Source organism: Nycticebus coucang, chromosome 18, assembly GCF_027406575.1.
Source record: "Nycticebus coucang isolate mNycCou1 chromosome 18, mNycCou1.pri, whole genome shotgun sequence".
Lineage (NCBI taxonomy): Eukaryota > Metazoa > Chordata > Mammalia > Primates > Lorisidae > Nycticebus > Nycticebus coucang.
Genome location: NC_069797.1, coordinates 31,271,750 through 31,295,233, shown reverse-complemented (window position 1 = coordinate 31,295,233; position 23,484 = coordinate 31,271,750). Strand labels below are relative to the sequence as shown.

Here is a 23,484-nt window from a genome sequence, read left to right as displayed (position 1 = left end):
ACTCTGGGAGGCCAAGGCGGTGGATTGTCTGAGCTCAGGAGTTGGAGACCAGCCTCAGCAAGAGTGAGATCCCATCTCTAAAAATAGCTGGGCATTGTGGCAGGCACTTGTAGTTCCAGCTACTGGGGAGGCTAAGACAAGAGGATCACTTGAACCCAGGAGTTTGAGCTTGCTGTGAGCTATTAACACCACACACTCAACTCCAAGGCAATTGAGTAAGACTCTGTCTCAAAAAAAAAAAAAAAAGAAGAAGAAGAAGAAGAAGAAATTAAAGCCAGCCCCTTAGTTCCACTGAGGCAGGAGGATCACTTGAGCCTAGGGTTTCAAAGCCAGCTGAGTAACACAGAGGGACCTCACCTCTTAATAAAAAAAGATTAGGACGCAGACACATCTAGAGGAAAGATCTTATGAAGAAGACAGCCTTCTGTAAGCCAAGAAAAACAGCCTTCAAAGAAATCAACCCTGCCAAGATTCTGGATTTTACCTTCCAGAACAATGAGAAAATAAATTTTTGTTATTTGGTCTCAGTACCTGTTGCTCAGTGGTTAGGGCACCAGCCACATACACCGGGGCTGGAGTGTTCGAACTGAGCCCAGGCCTGCTAAAAACAGCAATGACAACTATAATAATAATAACAAAAATAGCTGGGCATTGTGGTGGGCACCTGTTGTCCCAGCTACTTGGTAGGCTGAGGCAAGAGAATCACTTAAGCCCAAGAGTTTGAGGTTGCTGTGAGCTGCAACACCACAGCACTCTACTGAGGGCAACATAGTGAAACTCTGTCTCATAAACAAACAAAAAAAAAATCTGTGATTTAAACCACAAGTCTGGCTCACCCCTGTAATCCTAGCACTGTAGGAGTCCAAGGCGGGTGGATTGCTTGAGCTCTGGAGTTCAAGACCAGCCTGAGGAAGAGGAAGACCTTGTCTCTAAAAATAGCCAGGTGTTGTGGTGGGCATGTGTAGTCCCAGCAACTTGGGAGGCTGAGGTAATAGGATTGCTTAAGCCTAAGAGTTTGAGGTTGCTGTGAGCTATGATGCCATTGCACTCTATTGGGGGCAACAAAGTGAGACTCTGGTCTCAAAAAAAAAAGAAAAAACACAAGTCTGTGAAACTTATTGTGGCAGCCCTAACAGACTAATACAGAAAGAATCCATTTCCTTGCCTTTTCCAACATCTAGAGGCTATCTGCATTCTTGGCTCATCTCTTATTTTCAAAGTCAGTAAAGGTGGGTTGGATTCTTCTCATATCACATCAACCTGACCTCTTCTATATTCCTCTTCCACTTTTAACAAATCATGATGCATTATATTGCCTCCTGCCTCAATAATACAAGATAAACTTCCCATTTTAAAGGTATAGAAATAGACCAGCCTGAGCAAGAGTGAAACCCCTACAGAAGACAGAAAAATTAGTCAGGCATAGTGGCGCAAGCCTGTAGTCCCAGCTATTCAGGAGGCTGAAGTGAGAGAATCACTTGAGCCCAAGAGTTTAAGGTTACAGTGATCTAATACAATGCACTCTAGCCCAGGGAAACAGAATGAGACTGTCCACACCCCCACCAAAAAAAAAAAAAAAAAGATCTGTGATTAGTAATTCTCCCTTTACCAAGTAACACAGCATATCCACAGATTCATAGGGGATTAGGATAAGTACTTTGGAGGATCACTATTCTGTCTACCACCCTAATCTGCTCTTAAGGTTTTAATGAGGAAAACAACTATTTTTCTTTTTAGAATCCAATATTTAGGCCAGACAAGGTGGCTCACCCCTGTAATCCTAGCACTCTGGGAGGCCAAGGTGGGTAGATTGCCTGAGCTCACGGGTTCGAGACTAGCAAGACAACAGCTCTTTAAAAAAAATAGCTGGGCATTGGGGCAGGTGCCTGTAGTCCCAAGTGCTGGGCATTGTAGCAGGTGCATGTAGTCCCAGCTACTTGGGAGGCTGAGGCAAGAGAATCGCTTAAGCCCAAGAATTTGAGGTTGCTGTGAGCTATGAGGCCACGGCACTCTATTGAGGGTGGCAAAGAGAGAGTCTGTCTCAAAAAAAAAAAAAAGAATCCAGGCAGCGCCTGTGGCTCAAGGAGTAGGGCGCTGGTCCCATATGCCGGAGGTGGCGGGTTCAAACCCAGCCCCAGCCAAAAAAAAAAAAAGAATCCAATATTTACACCAATATATTGAGAAGCACAAAATTACACTATAGTTATATATAATATACACCTTGTATATAAAAAGGATCTTAAAAACTTAGTAGCAGAAGCAGCAAAATGTTTGAATTTCTTTTTCTGATATATGAATTTTATCCAAATGCAGTATTCTAAATAGTCATTTTTGTGATCAATAGTGCAGATTTGCAACTTAATTGTCTAGTATTAAGGATATAATCTATGGATATTGAAGGATAGCAATAATTAGATTGAGTCAATTTGAAAGTTTAAATCAGGACAAATTGAATGTTTTCTTCTTCTAGGCATCCACAGTTCCTTGCACAAACCCTTCCTTCCTTCCTTTTTTTTGAGACAGGGTCTTGGTCTGCTGCCCGGGCTAGAGTACAGTTGTGTCACCATAGCTTGCTGCAGCTTCAAACTCATGGGCTCAGGCAATTCTCCTACCTCAGCCTCTTGAGTAGCTAGGACTACACACACATGCCACTATGACTGGTTAATTTTTTTTTTGTAGAGACTAGGTTTCCCTGTGTTGCTTAGGCTAGTCTCACACTCCTGATGTCAAAGGATACTCCTATCTTAGCTCACCAAATTGCCTGGTTTTTTCCTTCTTTTTCCTTCTCCCTCCCTCTCGTCCTTTCTTTATTTTTATTTTTTTATTTTTTTTGAGGCAGAATCTCACTATGTTGCCCTTGGCAGAATGCCGTGGCATCACAGCTCACAGCAACCTCAAACTCTTAAGCTTAAGCAATTCGCTTGCCTCAGCCTCCCAAGTAGCTGGGACTACAGGCACCCACCACAATGCCTGGCTATTTTTGTTGTTGTTGTTGTCATTGTTGTTTAGCAGGCCCAGGTCGGGTTCGAACCCGCCAGCCCCCGTGTATGTGGCTGGCGCCCTAGCCACTGAGCTATAGGCGCAGAGCCCCTTTCTTTTTTAAAGATGGTGTCTCGCTCTGTCACCCAGACTGGAGTACAGTGGTGTAATCATAGCTCAGATTATAGCTTTGAACTCTTGGCTTCATGGGATCCTCCTGCTTCAGCTCTTGAGGTAGTCATGAGCCACTGGGCCCAGCCTTGGTTTTCACATTTTTACAGGGTTGTTTAAAAAAAAAAGAAGAATATGCAAAAGATATCATATGCGTCTGGCAAAGCTTAAAATATTTATTATTTACAACTAGTAAATACTTAATATTTACTATCTTGCCCTTACCAGAAAAAGTTTGCCAACCTCTCTGGCCTACAGTACACAATTCAACCTAATGATAAATTGCCTAGAACTACAATCTGTGCATGGTCTTGTCTCCTTGTGGCAGATTCTCTCTTGTCTACTCAGTCATCTCTCACCTCTCTCACCTACCAGTCTCATGGCTCAGACTAAAAATGCCAAATACCTGCCTTTCCAGCTTAGCCACCCTGGAGCCCAACACACCCTCAATATATCCTAATCCTGGTCAACAATACTTGAGGGCAAGTTGGGGGGGTGGGGGTCGGGGGCTTATGGGAAAGACTTTCCCCCTCAATAAAGATGACTTGACAAAAGAATCTGCCCTTTTTATGCCTTGGATGCAGTCTTGCAAAGATACAATATCTTGAGCTGTGATAACTTTATGACCTTCAAAGTAGAGCCCCAAAGACAAAAGCAGCATATTAAAGATGGTAGAGCAAAAAAGATGGAAAGAACCAGAACCTTGATAACGGTCTTGCCTCTGGGCTTCTTATGTTAAAAATATCACAGTTTATCCATTTTAATATGATATTTCAGTATTTTCAATAGAAAGAATCCTAAATCCCTAAACAGATTTTGTATACTTAAAGAATAGGGCCCACATCTTCTAATCATATCTATTTCTATAGCATGCATAGGGTTGCAATTGTTTGGACTCAATTCTTTTTATGGGCAAATGTTTTTGGATAAAATTTATCACTCATAGAGTTTGAAAAGATTCCTGAGCATATAAAAGCAACAGAAGAGGCCAGCTTCTATGCAAATCACCTTGATGGACAGCTACTACAAGCACCACAATTAAATATTTGCTGCTGTGCTAAATGATAATCTTATCTATTATTTTAATATCAGAGCTTGGAGGGATAAAAAAGCATCAGCAGTTTAAACTCAACCTGGAAATTAGAGAATACTAGTAGAAATTCTTTACAATCCAGTTTCATATTCAGTCTGTAAAATGGTTTAGTTTTAAGGGATATAGATGACTTGGGATTCAACCTCTCCCTGGTGGATAATTTGCCATGAGAGTTAAAATGAACTATTTCAATTGTCAGAACTCTAAAGAACTTTTAATACCAGTTTAAGGAAGAATCATCGATACCAAGAAGAAATCAGAATTACTCTAAAAAATCTTTCCTTGAAGGAGAAGAAGTACAAATATTTCAATGAATCTGAATGGGTTTGGTTTTTTGTTTTGCTTTATTTTGCTTTATTTATTTATTTTTTCAAGACAAGAGTCTTACTGTGTCACCCAGGCTAGTGTGCACTGGCATTATCATAACCAGTACAACTTCATATTCTGGGCTCAAGGATCCTCCTCCCTCAGCCTATCAAGTGTCTGGGACTACAGGCACACACCACTGTACCTGGCTAATTTTTCTATTTTTAGTAGAGATAGGGTCTTGCTCCTGATTAGGCAAGTGGACCAGCCATAGCTCACTGTAACCTGGAACTCCTGGATTTAAGTAATCCTCCCACCTTAGCTAGTTTGGTACAGTCTTTAATTTACGATATCCAAAAAAAAACAACTCACGCCTGTAATCCTGGCATTATGGGAGGCTAAGGCATGTGGATCACCTGAGCTCACAGGTTTGAGACCAGCCTGAGACAGAGCGAGATCCTGTCTCTAAAAATAGCGGGGTGTTGTGGCAGGCACCTGTAGTCCCAGCTACTTGGGAGGCTGAAGCCGGAGAACTGCTTGAGCTCAAGAGTTTGAGGTTGCTGTGAGCTGTGACCACACGGCACTCTACCAAAGATGATAAAAGTGACACTGTCTCCAAAAATAAATAAATTAATTAATTAATTAAATTTAAAAAAAAAATCAGTGCCTTCCTAGATCAGAAATAAGGACACAAAGGAGACTATACTGGAGGAGTTTGAAACCAGTTCAGAAAAGTCAATTAATTGGAAATAAGCAATACAAAGATTATTCAGAAATTTATGTGTAGATCTTGAATTATATATTCTTTAGTCCTAACTAATGCTTGGATTCATAAACTAACAATTGATAGCAAAACCACCAAAAGGAAAGTTATATGTCCAGTGACGTATCTCCAGTAATACAAAAGTACTAAACTTTTCATAAGCATGGGTCATCCCTTTATATATAGGGCCACTGCTGTATCTCCAGTGATATATCTCCAGTGAGATGCAAAAGTAACTATTCATATGTACATTCATTCAACCTAATGATAAATTGCCTAGAACTACAATCTGTGCATGGTCTTGTCTCCTTGTGGCAGATTCTCTCTTGTCTACTCAGTCATCTCTCACCTCTCTCACCTACCAGTCTCATGGCTCAGGCTAAAGATCATTCAGTTTACCTACAGGGCCACTACCTGCATTTAATGAACACCTATCAAGTGCAACATACACATAATAGGTACCTTGGCAGATTTTGAAAAGTAATCATCTACAAAAGCAAGAACAAGTTAATAAACAAATAACAAACAAGTTTATAAAGACAGGTAAAAGCAAAGAAGCCAGTGGTGGTGTTGAATCTTGGTTAAAAGCCCACAAAAAGAATAAGCAAAAATTAGCAGCAGCATCTCAGAACTTCTAGATGTGGAATATCAAGATACAAAAGAGAAATCCTTGGATTTATGTCTCTAGTTGCTAATTAAGTGGCTTAAAATTGAAATATAGTCTATAAAGAGGTTGTTTTGTCTCCACTTAAGCAAACCAAATACTCAATTATTTTCCATTTTGGGTTAGGCTTCTGCTATTATTAACAAGTTAGCTGCTTATCTCCATCTTGTTCTGTATAGGGCTTTTTAAAAAATTAGTTCTATCAACTTCATGAGGTTGCAAAACAAGGAGGTACCGCAAGCTTAACACTCGGTAGGCTAAAAGTACACAATTCTTATTGACCCCCATTTACTTACGTACTTCATAGTCTTTAAAACTGTAGAATTCCAGTTCCTTATTTCTCTCCTCAGACTAATATACGGAGAGCTATCTGTGGTTTAAGCACAACCACACTCCCAACCCTTCCATACAAACACCTTTAAAATTCTTTGTTACTTGATTTGGAACCTGTGCTATAAAAGTAAATTGGGCTTTAGAGATGCTAATGTGTATATCATGTAATATAATCACTGTATCCTTTTGTAGAGTATGCAAAGAGGTAGAGCTATTACCTCTTTGGAAAATGGGGGTTCAAACAGCAAAAAGAAGGCCATTTTAGAGAAACTATGGAACTTTAGAAAGCAAGAGAAATTTGAAGACTAGACAGCAAGAAAGAAGAGAAAAGCGTCCCTTGGACATTTGTCTGGCAATGCATGCAAAGAAAGACAAGTGCAGAAAGATTGCTGTTACTGAGATAGAATCCTGAGACACTACCAAGTCAGGTTTCAGATGACAGTGAAAAGAATAGTTCTTACTTAGAACCAAAGATTAGGTCTGTTTTCTTGCAAGTAAAGAGCCTGATTGCTTCCTTAATAAATCAGAGAACTGAAAGATTTAGCTCTAGTACTGGGTGAAGAAGCTAAGTTTATTAGCAAGGAAGGCTAGAGATACCTAAAATTAAGGACTAGGGTGCTAAAGTGAAAGTGATGATTTTGTATTTGCAAATAATTCCTATATAGCATTCCAACAACAAGATCTTACACTGTAGCAAGGTCCTTTTGCATTTTAATTGACTAACTGGATTATGATGAGACAGGCTACCTAGAAGGATCTGAGTGAAAGGTTATAAATCTCAAGATTCATTCTCTTTTCTTTGGAGAAACAGTTACATCAACCATTAAAACCATCTAAGGGGAACACTGCTGAATACCTCTCTAGGGCTCTCTTTCCCTGATCCAAAACCTTGACATGTACTAAAAACTCATTCGATTTTGGGTACAGCAGAAGTAGGGCCTACTTCTCAAGATAATTGAATCTTTAAAATTGTTTAAAGGTGAGAGAAGCCCAATTACAGCTTCTGCCCTCGTCTTACTTTTTCTCCTCAGTCACCCATATTTCAGGGGCTCACACCATAGTAAGGCTGCCATGTTCCTTGGGGGAAACCCTCATGCAAGTAGAACACAGGGTGATCATAGAAAATCAGTCCCCACCATAGAATTCTTAGAAGAGTCTCTATTATATTATTGGTCAAGGGCCTGTAAAATCCTCCCCCCTCCTCTGAACGGGGAGGAAAAATAGATTCTCAGCCCCTCTCATCAACATCTAGAAATAACCTGGGAAAATGGGACTTTATAGAGGGCTAAAAGCAGCAGCCCAGGGCTGACTACAAGTTGAGCAATGCCAAGAAATAAACAAAGAGATGGGAGAACAAGTGTCTCAAAAGGTTCTAGCCATGAAATAACAATGTCCCAGAGCCAGAGAACAGAGGAGTATCTAGAAAAAGAGTTCATCAAAGAAATAGGGAATTTTTTAAAGTTAGTTTCCACCTTAGAAAAAGGATTTAGGAGATGAACTTTAGAATTATTCAAGGGCCAGAGATTCCATAAGGAGAAGTAGGCCCTACCTTTGCTGTATCCAGAAGGATAGTCAATACTAAGGAGTCTTACCTACTCAATTGTAATTGGGAGAGATCATAAGAGACAGTGTGGTGAGAAACTCCCCCAAACTAAATAGGGATCTCAGAAATTTAAGGGCTTCAATGATTAAGAACTGCCTCCTACAACCAAGAGTGCTGATTGCCTAAAATCCAAGCCAAACATGCCATAAAGAACAGCTTTGTGGTGAGTTAAAGCTCAAATTTGAGGTAAGGGTCCAGAGATAGGTATAGGGCTACCCCCTTGCAGTGTCCTTTGCCTCAAGTTAGCTTGGCTTCTAAGATCTCATAGTTTCATCTCCAGAGTTTTTCCATTGGGGCCACTGTAGCTTCCCAGGTTTCTTATAGAAGCCAAAGGGAAAACCATCTTGGGTCCCTAAACTTTATGCCAAAAGGAAGAGCCAGGACAAGAATTTAGCCCCAACTAATAAAAGCAAGGAGACTACAGATGCAAAATGGGAGAGCATCAAGGAAGGACGAAGGATTGGGAACTCATAAACCATAGGGAAGAGGCACCCTGCCCAGGCCAGAGGATTAGCAGAGACCCTTGTGAATAAGACCTGATTAATCGCTAAGAAAGGAGTTCCTCCAACTTCACAGAGAAAGATAAGCTGATTCTGACAGTGGCTTTTTCTCAGGAACAGAGGCAAGGTATAGGAAGGTCTCCTAAAGAAATCAGTCTGTGTCAATCTCTACAGAGGTTAAAACCAGAACTCTTTTCATGGGCAACAGAAATAGATCCTAAAGCACAGGAGTTTATGATAATCACTGGCCTGATCCTAAAGAGAAACCTGGTGCTTAGGAATGAACTTCTTGCATGGAACATTTGTCAGTACCATTTTTTTTTTTTCAGGTTTTGTTTTAGTTACATCTATTAAAAATAAAACTATTCCAAGCCAGGCACAGTGACTCACGCCTGTAATTCTAGCACTGTGGAAGGCTAAGGGAGGAGGATCCCTCAAGCTCACGAATTCGAGACCAGTCTGAACAAGAGCAAGAACATATCTGTACTAAAAACAGAAAAATTAGCTGAGTATGTGGTAGATGCTTGTAGTCTGGACACTTGAGAGGCTCAGGCAGGATCGCTTAAATCCAGGAGTTTGAGGTTGTTATAAGCTAGGCTGATACCATGGCATTTAGCCTGGGCAAAAGAGTGAAACTCTATCTCAAAAAAAAAAAAAAAAAAATCGTATCTAGGAATAAATAAAAGAAGGAAGTTTTTCACGTGCTAATTTGGATATATTTTGAAGTCAGACAAATGAAAAGAAGGGATAGGGTGGTGCTTGTGGCTCGGTGAGTGGGGTGCTGGCCCCATATACTGAGGATGGTGAGTTCAAACCCAGCCCTGGTCAAACTGCAACAGTAAAAAAAAAATTAAAAAAAAAAAAAGAAAAGAAGGGATAGAATATTGCATATAGTATGCTAGCATTAGTGTAAGAGAGGGGAAATGCATGCACGCACACACACTTACACATCTATGCATAGAATGCTTAGGGAAAGAGACGCAGAAAATGAATAACATAGTTATTAATGTTGTGAAGAGAACTGGAGGGCCAGAGGACAAAGGTAAGAGGAAGACTTCACTATATATCCTTCCCCCCCCATCCCGACACAGAGTCTCAAGCTTTTGCCCTGGGTAGAGTGCCACGGCATCACAGCTTATAGCAACCTCAAAGTCTTGGGTTTAAATGATTCTCTTGCCTCAGCCTCCCAAGTAGCTGGAACTACAGGTGCCCACCACAATGCCCAGCTACTTTTTCTTTTTTGCAGTTGTCATTGATTTAGCTGGCCCAGGCTGGGTTCAAACCCACCAGCCTGGGTGTATGTGGCCAGTGCCCTACCCACTGAGCTATGGGTGATGCCACTGTAAGTTTTTTCCTTTTGACCCTGTGAATATTGTGCCTAATTTTAAAAATTAAATAAAACATTAAATAACCAAATTACAACAAAAGAATTTATTTAGCTATTCAGCAGTAAGCAAGTCTCAGAAAGAACCAGATTTGATGGATGAGCACAAATGTAATTATAAGAAAGAAGATAAATGTAAGAAGGAATGGGACTTTAGGAGAGTTCATATCCAGTTGAATTTTACATGATTTTTTTTCCTAAAAAGCAAGAACCTAGTCTTTAATGAAAGAGAGTAAAGCCTCAAATGACCCAGGCATTTCCCTAGGATATCATGCTAAGAATAACTTGAAATGGTTTGGAATTCTGAATGGACTTTTTCAGAATTTTTAGATAGATGTTGTTTGGTTTTTATTTTATCCAGTACGAGGTCAAGAACATGTCTTTTGAAATTTCATGGAACTAGTTCACGTATAATAGAATAGTTTAAAAAGTTGATTTGTTTGGGCTTGGTGCCCGTAGTCCAGTGGTTAGGGTGCTGGCCACATACACCGGGGCTGGTGGGTTCAAAACTATTTCTTCTCTCTAAAACTGTTCATTGGAACGTAGGGGGAAGGGGAGATGCATCAATAATACGTGTATTTTCTCAAAGTTTGGAGCATAAATTTTTCTAAAATTATCTCAAGATACAAAGTTTAAAGAAAATCAAGAAGAGAACTTCATGAGGTTTATGCAAAATTGGGAGAGAAAAAACACAGGAGGCTTGGAGAAGGAAGATGGTGTTGAAGGAGAGAATGGGGAAGATAGCGTGGAAGTAGTTAATGAAAAGCAATAGATGGCATTCTGGGAGGCCGAGGTGGGTGGATTGCCTGAGCTTAGGAGTTTGGGACCAGCCTGCGCCAGAATGAGAACTTGTCTCTAAAAAAAAAAAATAGCCTGGTGTTGTGGTGGGCTCCTGTAGTCTAGCTACTCGGGAGGCTGAGGCAAGAGAATCGCTTGAACCCAAGAGTTTGAGGTTGTTGTGAGCTATCATGCCACAGCACACTACCAAGGGTGAAAAAGTGAGACTCTGTCTCAAAAAAAAAAAAGAAGGCAACAGATAATTTTAAGAGTGTCCAGCTGAGAAGTTTCTGAGATGGCTAGAGATTAACAATGATGCTGATTTTCATCAAATTATAGGAGAAATTCAGATGACTGAGTGCTTCTCTTCAGAGATTTTACCTTTCTCTTACACAGTGTTTTGAATTTTTACGCTTCTACTTAGACCTGCGTTAGTGAGGACAGTGCTTTCTTGTTATACTTCAGTTGGTGGGTTGTCAACATTAAGGGAGACTTTAAGTGTAATTGAAATTTTTCTGCATTAAGTTGCCAATTATATTTTCCTCTGTCATTTATTTTCATGAATAAAATAAAACCAGGAGTGTTTGACTGTGGAAGGATTTTAATAATGGGTCTCCTTTTGATAATCTGTGTTTTAGCAAGGACCACTAGCAAACCCTAATTTATATGGGGAATTAGATTACATTCTGATTTCTGACTCCCTATTTTTTCTTCATTTCAGTACTTAATATTTCACTTCAAGAAGGGTGATTTTAAAGAGTGCTAAATCTACTTTTTCAGACTTTTGTTTTGGAAGCCAATAAAGTCAAGTTACCTGCTTGCAGTCGTAGAGGTAGATCAAGAAATTAGCTGTGGGAGTCTAAAGCATCTCATCTTCTCTACATATTTATTAATCTGTTGTCCTCCCCAGCAATTAAAACTTACATTTTAATTGCTCAATATTAGACATAGGCTTAATTTACAGTTACATACAGCAGTCCTGGGCAGTGCTTCTCAAATCTTTCCACCAGAAATTTCTCTAACAATAGTGGAGAGTGAAACAAAATATGGTATTTTAGGAATGGAACTCTGGTTAATAGGTTTCTGGGGCATCTGAGAAGTCATGGGATAGGTCCAACTTTCAACTTTCTCAGAGTGGAGGCTGTAGTTCTTTCTATCCCCCCCCCCATCTGCTATTAAAATTAGTTCTGCACAAATGTTTGCAGATGCAGAGCAGCTGGTAGTCCTGCCTGCATTTTGCCCATTGGTGGATTGTGAGCAAATCACTGAAGTGTGGCTGTTGAATTCTCCATTTGTGTTCCAGTGTTTTCAAAGAACTAGCTAATTTATGTTCTGGTACAATGAACACAGAATGTTAATATCCCACTGAACACTGGTAGAGCTTGAGATATTCGTAGCAGATTTGAAAGTTTATATCCAGTCTCTCAAGATAGGAAGATTTGAAAATATATTCTCTTATAGCCATTAATAGGCAATTTTTTTTCATGCTATGGTAGAATAAAGATATATTGTTCTGCCTATCTACATTAGTATTTCTGATTCATTTGATTTTTTAAAAGGAAATCAGAAAATGGGCTAGGTGCAGTGGCTCATGCCTGTAATCCACATCTACCAGCCAAGGCAGATACATTGCTTCAGCTCAGAAGTTCAAGATCAGCCTGAGTGAAAGCAAGACCCTTCTCTACTAAAAATAGAAAAACTGAGACAAGGGATTGCTTGCTTGAGCCCAAGAGTTGGAGGTTGCTGTGAGCTATGACACCACGGCACTCTACCCAGGGTGACAGCTTGAGGCTCTGTCTCAAAAAAAAAGAAAAAAGAAATCAGAAAACAAACATGTCCTCCTTAATTAGCTAATCAAAAATTCAAAAAACAAGCTATAATTTTCCTCTTTCAGATTGGAAAAGATACGACACTACAAATGCTTCCAAAGCTAAGAAGAAAGAAAAGGAACTCACACACTAATGGCTAAGAGTTAAAAATGGTACATTTTTTTCTGAAAAGTATGACAGCATATCAAAAGTCTTAAAGATATTCATCACCTTGGACTTAGTATATTACAGTATTTATTTTAAAGAAATAATGAGATGTGTATGTTGTTTAAACATTTATGCACAAAATGTTCCCTACAGAATTTTATATATCTCATATATAAGATATATATCATATATTTAAAAAATATATAAAATATATATTACAGCTCAAATGTTCAACAAGTGAATAGTTAAATTGTAGCACATTAAAATGAATTACTTTGCTAAGTAAAACATAGGAAAGGATTTCAGCCAAATCCTTTAACAGGCCTATTGATTTTTCCTAGTTTAAAATAATCTTTTTAGAAATAGGGTCTTACACACCCTGGAGTTGGAGATTGCTGTGAGCTGTGATGCCACAGCACTCTACCAAGGGCGATAAAATGAGACTCTTTCTCAAAAAAAAAAAAAAGAAAACAAGAAATAAGGTCTTACTATTTTGCCCAGGCTGGTCTCAAACTCTTGGCTTCACAAGATCCTCCAGCCTCAAGTCTCCCAAAGTACTAGGATTTACAGGCATGAATCACCATGCCTGGCTCTTACTAATTTTTTTAAACAGAAAAACACTGATAGAAAGCAAGTGGTGGTACACAGACATTATACTTGCTCTTTGGTTACTGACATTATGGAAAGGTAAAATTATTTTTTTGTATTATGTATATGTTGGTTTTAAACTAATTTCATCTCTAATTTTCGAAAACAGAGTACTTACAGCAGCTTTATGTTTCTTTTAGCATATTATCAAATTGGGGGCTTTTAGTACCCACTGGTTATAACAGCACAGTACAACATTAGCATGAATTCTTAGCTCTCATCCAAGAAACAATATAATAATAATAATAATAACAAAAAATCAGCATATAGGCCTATACGTAGCACCTACATTTAAAAAAGAAAGAAATTTCCCCTACAGAAGTTTAATGATATTTATAAAAGGTTAGGTGGGTACAGGAACAACAACTAAAGAAAGTAGGGGAGCCAATATTCTTTTAACATGGTGATATGGGTACAGGAGGGCTTACAGTAGTAGGTAAATATTCTTCCATTCCTTTTTTTTTTTTATTGATAGCCTATTTTTGAGGCATTCTTTCCATATGTTTTAACATATTTGACACTTTTTTTTCACAGTTTTTGGCCGGGCCGGGCTTGAACCCACTACCTCTAGTATATGGAGCCGGCGGCCTAGTTCTTTGAGCCACAGGCACTGCCTGGTAAATATTCTTGGTAGCCTAAAAAGTATTCTTTGACATAGTAAAGTGAAAATAATAGGACTCTGAAATGCCTTGTTTTAGAAAGAACTTTAAAAATTAATTTTGATGAGTTTTAGAACTACAGAGTTAATCAAACAGCAAGCCAGCCAAAATGCACACAAAACAAAATATCCATAGTTACTTATGGATTACCAAAAAAATCCAAAGAAACGGAATTGGGTAAAACGGCTTTTGATATACTTTCTAAATAAAAATCTAGCTCAAAAACATTCCTGGGCGGGGACAAAGCCATATATCCAGAAGAAAAGTTGAACTTTATTTTTTTGAGACAGAGTCCCAAGCTGTCTCCCTGGATAGAGTGCTGTGACATCATAGCTCACAGCAACCTTCAACACTGGCTCAAGCGATCCTCTTCTTGTTAGGCTGGTCTTGAACTCAAGAGCTCAAGCAATCTAATTGGTCTCCCAGAGTGCTAGGATTAAGGTGTGAGCCACCAAGCCTGTCCAAAAGTTGAACTTTATTGTCATCACCTACCTTTGCCTTCAATGTCAATCAACTTCTACTATTAGTATAGGACACTGGACCTGAATAAATATAAATTAATTAGAAATCCCAATCCAACGGAAAGTTCTCTTTTGTTTTCCATTCTGTTATTTGATGAGATTATGGACAAGAACAGAAATTGTTACCAGAGAGTAATTGATTTATAATAAACAAGACTCTAGGAAAAGTTTTTGGAAAATGTAGAATTTGGTTTAGTTTCTTCCACTTTCCATACCCATATCCACTTTAAAAAGTTCAAAATAATGACTAGTTTCCAGAAAAGTTTATGAATATATGAAAGAAAGTTATTTATTTATTTTTTTTTTGGTAGAGACAGCATCTCACTTAATCACCCTCAGTAGAGTGCCGACGCATCATAGCTCACAGCAACCTCCATTTTCTAAGTCTTACAGGCCTAATTCATATAGTCATGTTACCTGCCTGGCTCTGGTAGGCAAATGAGTTCTGACTCTTGCTTCACACTGTGCTGCTTTCTCTAATAGTACATGTTGAATTTATTTAATCAAAGAAGTTATTTCTCTACCATCCCAAATCTCAAAGGCCAAGGATTTTTATTCTCCCTAATAATATTACCTCAAATATTTGAGTAATACTTCCATATTATATTCTTTCTGTGAGACATTTTATAAAAACACAGAGATAAGTGATTTGCTCAAGATTACAAAGCCAATTACCAATGGTGCCAGGGCTAGTCCTCAGGATTCCTGACTCAGTTCAGAAGTCTTTTTTTTTTTCCTGAGACAAGAGTCTCACTTTCTTGCCCTGGTAGACTGCCATGGCATCACAGCTCACGGCAACCTCAAACTCTTGGGCTCAAATAATTCTCTTGCCTCAGCCTCCCAAGTAGGTGGGACTGACAACAGGCGCCCACCACAACGCCCAGCTATTTTTTAGAAACAGGGTCTCGCTCTTACTAGGCTGGCCTCGAACTCATGAGCTCAAGCAAGCCACCCACCTCAGCTTCCCAGAGTGCTGGGATTACAGGTGTGAGCCACTGCGCCTGGCCTGAGAATGTAATTTTTAATACTTACAAAATGATGTTAGGGCATATTCATTACTATTACTGATGGAAGTATAAACTAGTATCTTTCCAGAAACCACTTACACATACTTATCAAAAACCTTTAAAAAGTTCACAGCCTTTTTCATTTTGATGTGCATGTTTCTTTTTCCCACTCCCATCACCAGCAAATGAATCCAACAAACTTGAAATCAACAAGGATTTATAATTGGCCTTAAGATGGTATCCTGGAACTTTTCTTCATCCATTACATATTCAAGATAGCATTCTATTCTCGTATAGACCTTTACAATACAAGCTTTTTAATAAATATGTTCCCAGCTGGAAGTCTACCAAATCATCATCAAAGATAATTTAATTTTTTTAATGGCCAAATTAAATTCCTATGCCTAGGATCCTTTTGTGTTTCATAAGCATGATGACTACATTTTCGTGCTATTGCATGAGATGTGCCTCCCTCAAACTTTGTTACAATATTGGCAGATTACTTGTCTAAACACTGAAAAAGAAAGAAAAGAAAAAAGAAAAATAATTCTTAAGCCTAGTGACAAGCTGAATTCTGGTACAACAAAAAAAGATACCTATTAAAAATTTAATTTGGCATTAATTCATAGAGTTAATAAATTCAAGGAATATAAATCTTAAATGATGAATACTTTTTATATTTTGTGCATATCTTTATAATTCAAACATATGCCAAATCCTATGTTAGATGTTATTTTATTGGGTACCCACTGTGTATTGAAGACAAAGAAGAAAGGATGAATTTGAAAAGAAACAGAAAACATATTTTCCTATTATTTTTCAGAAAGGTTTTAGCTACCCTCTACAGCAGTCAAGGAAACAGATTAGAGTTGACTATACAAGATATACTATAATACCCGAATATTAGTTATGCCAAATACATGTGTAGAAATTTTTTGCTTATATACAACAGATTGAAAAAACTATACATTAGAGTTTTTTGTTTGTTTGTTTGTTTTTTTAAGAGACAAGAGTCTCACCTTATCGCTCTCAGTAGAGTATCGTGGAATCACAGCTCACAGCAACCTCCAACTCCTGGGCTTAGGCGATTCTCTTGCTTCAGCCTCCCTCGTAGCTGGGACTATAGGTGCCCACCACAACGCCTGGCTATTTTTTTTGTTGCAGTTTGGCCAAGGCTGGGTTCAAACCCACCACCCTCAGAATGTGGGGCTGGTGTCCTACCCACTGAGCCACAGGTGCCACCACATTAGAGATATTTTAAGTTCTCCTAAGAGTAAACTACGAAAATGTCATCCCTGTTGGCTAGGGTTCACTCGTAACAGGATATCAATATTAAATCATAGAGGATGAATGAACTCTTTTCCTGCTCCTGTTCCAGACTAACTCCTTATTTAATGTTCTAGACACCCTCTTAGGAGATGTGGTCTCATCGATTATCCCCTCTCTCACTTTTATCTTCTGTCTCTTCTTCAACACCTATCCCTTTGATTCATTTCCCTCAACATAAAAACATTTTAAATCTAGTGTATACTCTAAAACCAGAAAAATCTTCATTTGACTCTGCATTCCTCCATCTAAATACAATCCTTTTTCTCCCTCCATTATCAGGAACACTTCTGAAAAGGAAGACTCCATATTTTACTGTTTCTAATTTGACACGTTCATTTTTTCCTCCACCTACTACAATCAGGCTTTTTTGTCCCACTTCTTTACTGAAACTGCTCTAGCCAAAGTGACTGGTGGCTTCCACATTACTAATTCGTAACACTTTTCTTGAGGCCGGGCGCAGTAGCTCACGTCTGTAATCCCAGCATGCTGAGAAGCCAAGGCAGGTGGATTACCTGGGTTCATGAGTTTGAGGCCAGCCTGAGCAAGACCGAGACCCCACCTCTAAAAACAGCCAGGCGTTTTGGCAGGAGTCTATAGTCCCAGCTACTTGGGAGGCGGAGGCAAGAGAATCGCTTGAGCCAAAGAGTTTGAAGTTACTGTGACCTATGACACAAGAGCACTCTACGTGACACTCTGTCTCAAAATAAAACAAAACAAATGTAACACTTTCCTTTGTCTTATTGAACTTCTCGGCTGTACTTGACAAAACTGGATCATTCACTTCTTCCTAAAACTTTTTGCAAATACTATTCTCCACTGGTCTTCCACAAACTGGTTTCTGGTTGGTCCTTTTCATTCTCTTTGTCACATTGTCACATATTCCTTTCTACTTTTACCCCTTAAATATAGTGGTTCCCTGGGTTCTGTCCTTGGCATCTATCTCTGTGTCTATTCCTTCAGTGATCTCATCTCTCTCAAAGCTTCAACAAAAGCCTACAAATTTACATCTAAGTTTTCATCCCCAGGCCTCTTGGATATCCTACTGACAAACAGGAACATATCTGCATGCATATTCCACAGGATTATACACTCAACATGTTTTAAATTTATTACATCTAAGTTTTCATCCCCAAGCCTCTTGGATATCCTACTGACAAACAGGAACATATCTGCATGGATTATACAGGATTACACACTCAACATGTCCACAACTGAACTCATCTTCCTGCCCAAAGTTTTACTTCTTGTATTTTTATTAATGGCATTTACCGTCTACTCAGCCCAACCAAGCTCACAATATTTGATAGTTAACTAGTCTTCTCCTTCTACCTCACCTCACAGTCCATCATCAGGCCTCTACCATTTTACTTTTTATATATTTCTCTAATCTATCTCATCCTCTCCATCCTAACCACAATTGCCTTAGTTTGAACCTTTGTTAGTTTTAGGATTTGGCAACTGCAATGATCCATTCTAAACTGTGATTCTGATCCTATTTCTCTATATAAAAACTTTTATGTTCCTCATTGCTAAAAGCAGTGTTTCCTGGGTCAGAGTTGTCTGAGGATGCTTGTAAAAATGCGTATTCCTAGGCTAATTCGTGTTTTTTTCATACTTTCCAAGGGATTCTGATGCAATCTAAGACTTGAAAATATAGGCTAAAGTTTAAATCTAAATTTCTCACCAAGGCATAAAAGGCCCTCCCCTCCAGGACTTGGCTCCTATCTTACTTAGCTCTCTAATCTGGCATCTCCCTCTTTTTCCCATGAAGTTCTATGGTCTAGAGTATTTAATTTACCTACACTTGAATTCAAGTATCTTTGGCTTCCATGGCTTTGCTGCTTTCCACTTTTCTTTGTTTCAACAAATCTTACTCAACCTTTAGGGAATTATGAAAGAAGGCTCACCATTAACCTGTTGTTTTTCTACCAAGCAAGCACTAACTTTCAACTCCTAGTAACCAAAGATTGGCCTTTCCTGCTGTGGTATCATGGTCTTTTCCCTAGTTCCTGTCATAGACCTCCTTAAATCCTTGGATTTTTCCTGAGCAATAAGGGTGATAGGAGCATCTTTTTTTTTTTTTTTTTTTTTTTGTGGAGTCTCACTTTACCGCCTTCAGTAGGGTACCATGATGTCACAGGACTCACAGCAACCTCTAGCTCTTGGGCTTCTGCGATTCTCCTGCCTCAGCCTCCCATGCAGCTGGGATTACAGGCGCCCGCCACAACGCCCAGCTATTTTTTGGTTGCAGTTCAGTTAATGTAGCATTTCTTAGCTGGCCCTTAAGATAGCTTTAGGATGGAGGCTGGTCACCAGAAGGACCAAATTTTGATGAGTAAGCAAACTGACAACTTTCAGAATGGGAAAAGATATTTTCATGTTACAAATCTGACAAGAGGCTAATGACCAGAGTCTACAGAGAACTCAAGCAAATCAACAAGAAAAGAGCAAACAACCCAATTAATCACTGGGCAAGAGAAATGAATAGAACCTTCTCCCAAGAAGACAGAGGAATAGCCAAGAAACACATGAAAAAGGGCTCTTTGTCCCTATGCATCAGAGAAATGCAAATCAAAACCAACTTGAGACACAACCTAACCCCAGTGAGAATAGCCTGCATGACAAAGTCCCAAAGCTGCAGGTGATGCTCGTAAGGGTGCAGAAGAAGGGAACACTTTTACACTGTTGGTGGGATTGCAAACTAATACAGCCTTTTTGGAAGAAAGTATGGAGAATCCTCAAAGAGCTAAGAGTAGACCTTCCATTTGATCCTACAATCCCATTACTAGGTATCTACCCAGAAGGAAAAAAATCATTTTACCATAAGGAATTCACACTCGAATGTTTATAACAGCTCAATTCACAATCACAAAGATATAGAAACAACCCAAGTGCCCATAAAGCCATGAATAGATTAATAAACTGTGGTATATGTATACCATGGAATACTGTTCAGCCATAAAAAAGATGGAGATTTTACATTTTTTGTATTTACCTGGATAGAGTTGAAGTAAAGTATCTCAAGAATGGAAAAACAGGGTAGTGCCTGTGGCTCAGGTAGTAGGGCACTGGCCTTATATACCAAGGATGGAGGGTTCAAACCCCGCCCCAGCCAAACTGCAACAAAAAAATAGCCAGGTGTTGTGGTGGGTGCCTGTTGTCCCAGCTACTCGGGAGGCTGAGGCAAGAGAATCGCCTAAGCCCAAGAGCTGGAGGTTGCTGTGAGCTGTGACACCACGGCACTCTACCAAGGGTAACACAGTAAGACTCTGTCTCTTAAAAAAAAGGAATGGAAAAACAAACATCCCATGTATACAATAGGCCCACATGAGAGGAAAAACACAAATTCAAGAAGGGGGGGGCAAGGGGAGGCAAGGGCTCAGTAAGCTCCCACCTAAAGGATACAACATAGGAGTACATGGTACACCTCTTGAGTGAAGAACTCAAATATAAGTGGAACATTTCCTACCAAACGCAAACAATGTAATCTAATTGTATGTACCCTTATACTAATCCAAAATTTTTTTTTTAAAAAAAGAAGCTTGGAACTTTCAGCCTGGGATTGGGTAAGTAGAGGGGCTGGAGATCAGGTTAATTACTGATGGCCAATGATTTGATCAATTATGCCTAGCTAATGAAACCTCAATAAAAAAAAATCCTTAAGTTTAGGAGTTCAGAGAGCTTCCCGGTTGGTGAACACATCAAGGTGCTGGGAAGGTAGCATATTTGAAAGAGGGCATGGAGCTTCCAACAGAAATGGTGGTTACGTGAGGACTTGATACTTGGTGCTGATGTCTGAAATGAGGGCGATCTGTGGAATTGAGCCCTTAAACCTGTGAACTATGGGTAGTTAGTGTCAGAAATAAATTGAATTGACTTGCAGGACATTCACCTCTGTTCATAATCAAGGAATTGATTGCTGTCAGCCAGAAAAAACACTTCTCACTTGCCTTTAGAAGCATGTGCACTCTCTGAATTACATGAAACTTATGGTTAAGTAAGTAAAATATCTTCATTTTCTCCTTAAGAATACACTGCAAACATTAAAGGCAATTTACACTTTTTTTTTTTTTGAGACAGAGTCTCATTGTGTCACCCTCGTAGAGTGCTGTGATATCACAGCTCACAGCAACCTCAAACTCTTGGGCTTAAGTGATTCTCTTGCCTCATCCTCCCAAATAGCTGGGACTACAGGAACTCACCACAATACCTGACTATTTTTAGGTTGCAGTTGTCATTGTTTAGAAGGCCCAGCCAGGCTCGAACCACCAGCCTCAGTGTATGTGGCTAGAGCCCTACTCACTGAGTTATGGGCGCGGAGCCTACAATTTACACTCTTTGTTTTGTTTTGTTTTGTTTTGTAGAGACAGAGTCTTACTTTATCACCCTTGGTAGAGTGCCGTGGCATTACACAGCTCACAGCAACCTCCAACTCCTGGGCTTAGGCAATTCTCTTGCTTCAGCCTCGCCCGTCACAACACCCGGCTATTTTTTTGTTGCAGTTTGGTTAGAGCTAGGTTTGAACCTGCCACCCTCGGTATGTGGGGCCAGCGCCCTACCCACTGAGCCACAGGCACAGCCCCAATTTATACTCTTGAGAGAAGAATTACCACAAACTTGAGGGAAGACTCCACAGTAATTTCTTTTTCTTTTCTTTTTTTTTTTTTTGAGACAGAGTTTCAAGCTGTCACCCTGGGTAGAGTGCTGTGGCTTCACAGCTCACAGCCACCTCAAACTCTGGGGCTTAAGCAATTCTCTTGCGTCAGCCTCCCAAGTAGCTGGGACTACAGGCGCCCGCCACAACGCCCAGCTATTCTTTGTTGCAGCTGTCATTGTTGTTTAGCTGGCCCAGGCTAGATTCGAAACCACCACCCTTGGTGTATGTATGTAGCATAACCATTGTGCTACACGCGCCATACCAGTAATTTCTATTGACAATATTTTCTTTTTTTCTTTTTTCTAAGAGAGGATCTTACTATGTTGCCTAGGTTAGAGTACAGTGGCTATTCACAGGCACCATCCCAGCACTACAGCCTTGGAACTTTTAGACTCAAGTGATCCTTCCACCTGAGCCTCCTTAGTAACTGCGACTATAAGCATGTACCACAGCATCCAGCTCTATTGACATTTTCAGAAATAATCTAAGTACTCCATTTGACATGTTAAATTGCTAATAGGAAATGAATTCATTAAGAGAAAATGTAACAATGCCTTTCATAGTATTAAAGTGGATTAAATTCTAATTCTACAGCTTCCTAAAATGAAAACCTATGTCCATATATGGGTTACCACCACCCTCCAAACTTATATCAATAGATATTACAGTTTGTTTGTTTTTTTGTAGAGACAGAGTCTCACTGTACCGCCCTCAGGTAGAGTGCCATGGCGTCACACGGCTCACAGCAACCTCTAACTCTTGGGCTTACACGATTCTCTTGCCTCAGCCTCCTGAGTAGCTGGGACTACAGGCCCCCGCCACAACGCCGGGCTATTTTTTTTTTTTTATTGCAGTTTGGCAGGGGCTGGGTTTGAACCTGCCACCCTCGGCATATGGGGCCAGCGCCCTACTCACTGAGCCACAGGCACTGCCCAGATATTACAGTTTTTTGTTTTTTTTTTTTTTGTAGAGACAGAGTCTCACCTTATCGCCCTCAGTAGAGTTCCATGGCATCACACAGCTCACAGCAACCTCCAACTCTTGGGCTTAGGCGATTCTCCTGCCTCAGCCTCCCGAGCAGCTGGGACCACAGGCGCCCGCCACAACGCCCGGCTATTTTTTTGTTGCAGTTTGGCTGGGGCTGGGCTTGAACCCACCACCCTCGGCATATGGGGCCGGCGCCCTACCCGCTGAGCCACAGGCACCGCCCCCAGATATTACAGTTTTAATATCTATTAAAGTTTTAGTATCCTTTAAGAGTAACTTTCATGGAAACTTAGACATCAATATTTGGGTGATTTTTAAAGAGGTTCAACATCAAAAGATCCCTTTATTTTTCCCTTGAAAAACTGCCTCTGTTATACAAATATGTTTACTGTTAAGGAAAAATGGGCAGTGCCTGTGGCTCAATGAGTAGGGCGCCAGCCCCATGTACCAAGGGTGGCAGGTTCAAACCCAGACCCAGCCAAATTGCAATAAAAAAAATATCTGGGCGTTGCGGCAGGCACCTGTAGTCCCAGCTACTTGGGAGGCTGAGGCAAGAGATTCACCTAAGCCCAACAGCTGGAGGTTGCTGTGAGCTGTGACGCCACAGCACTCTACTGAGGATGACAAAGTGAGATTCTGTCTCTAAAAAAAAAAAAGTTAAAAATACATAAGTGTAAGCCCAGCAACCATAGCTCAGTGGTTAGGGTGCTAGCCCCATACACGAAGGCAGGGGGGTTCGAACGGGCCTGGGTCTGCTAAACAACAATGACTACCGCAACAAAAAAATAGCTGGGCATTGTTGCAGGCTCCTATAGTCCCAGCTACTTGGAAGCTGAGGCAAGAGAATAGCTTAAGCCCAAGAGTTTGAGGATGCTGTGAGCTGCAACACCACAGCATTCTACTAAGGGCAACATAGTGAGACTCTGTCTCAAAGGAAAAGAAAAGAAAGTATGTACATAAGCATAAATAACACATCAAGTATTAAAAATCATCCTTAATTGGAATACTATTCAGCTATTAAAAAAAATGGAGACTTTATGTCCTTCGTATTAACCTGGATGGAAGTGGAAGACATTATTCTTAGTAAAGCATCACAAGAATGGAGAAGCATGAATCCTATGTACTCA

General features: G+C 39.8%; 1 protein-coding gene and 1 non-coding gene across 6 annotated transcripts in view; one reads left to right on the top strand and one right to left on the bottom strand.

Annotated features, from left to right (window-relative positions):
- Nucleotides 1–23,484, bottom strand: part of SSH2 (slingshot protein phosphatase 2) — a 294,781-nt gene that overhangs the window by 221,096 nt on the left and 50,201 nt on the right. The gene's annotated exons all lie outside the window — the stretch shown is intronic.
- On the top strand, nucleotides 15,794–15,897 carry LOC128571492 (small nucleolar RNA U13). Its single transcript, XR_008375898.1, has one exon. It is a non-coding gene; the product is annotated as a small nucleolar RNA U13 (small nucleolar RNA).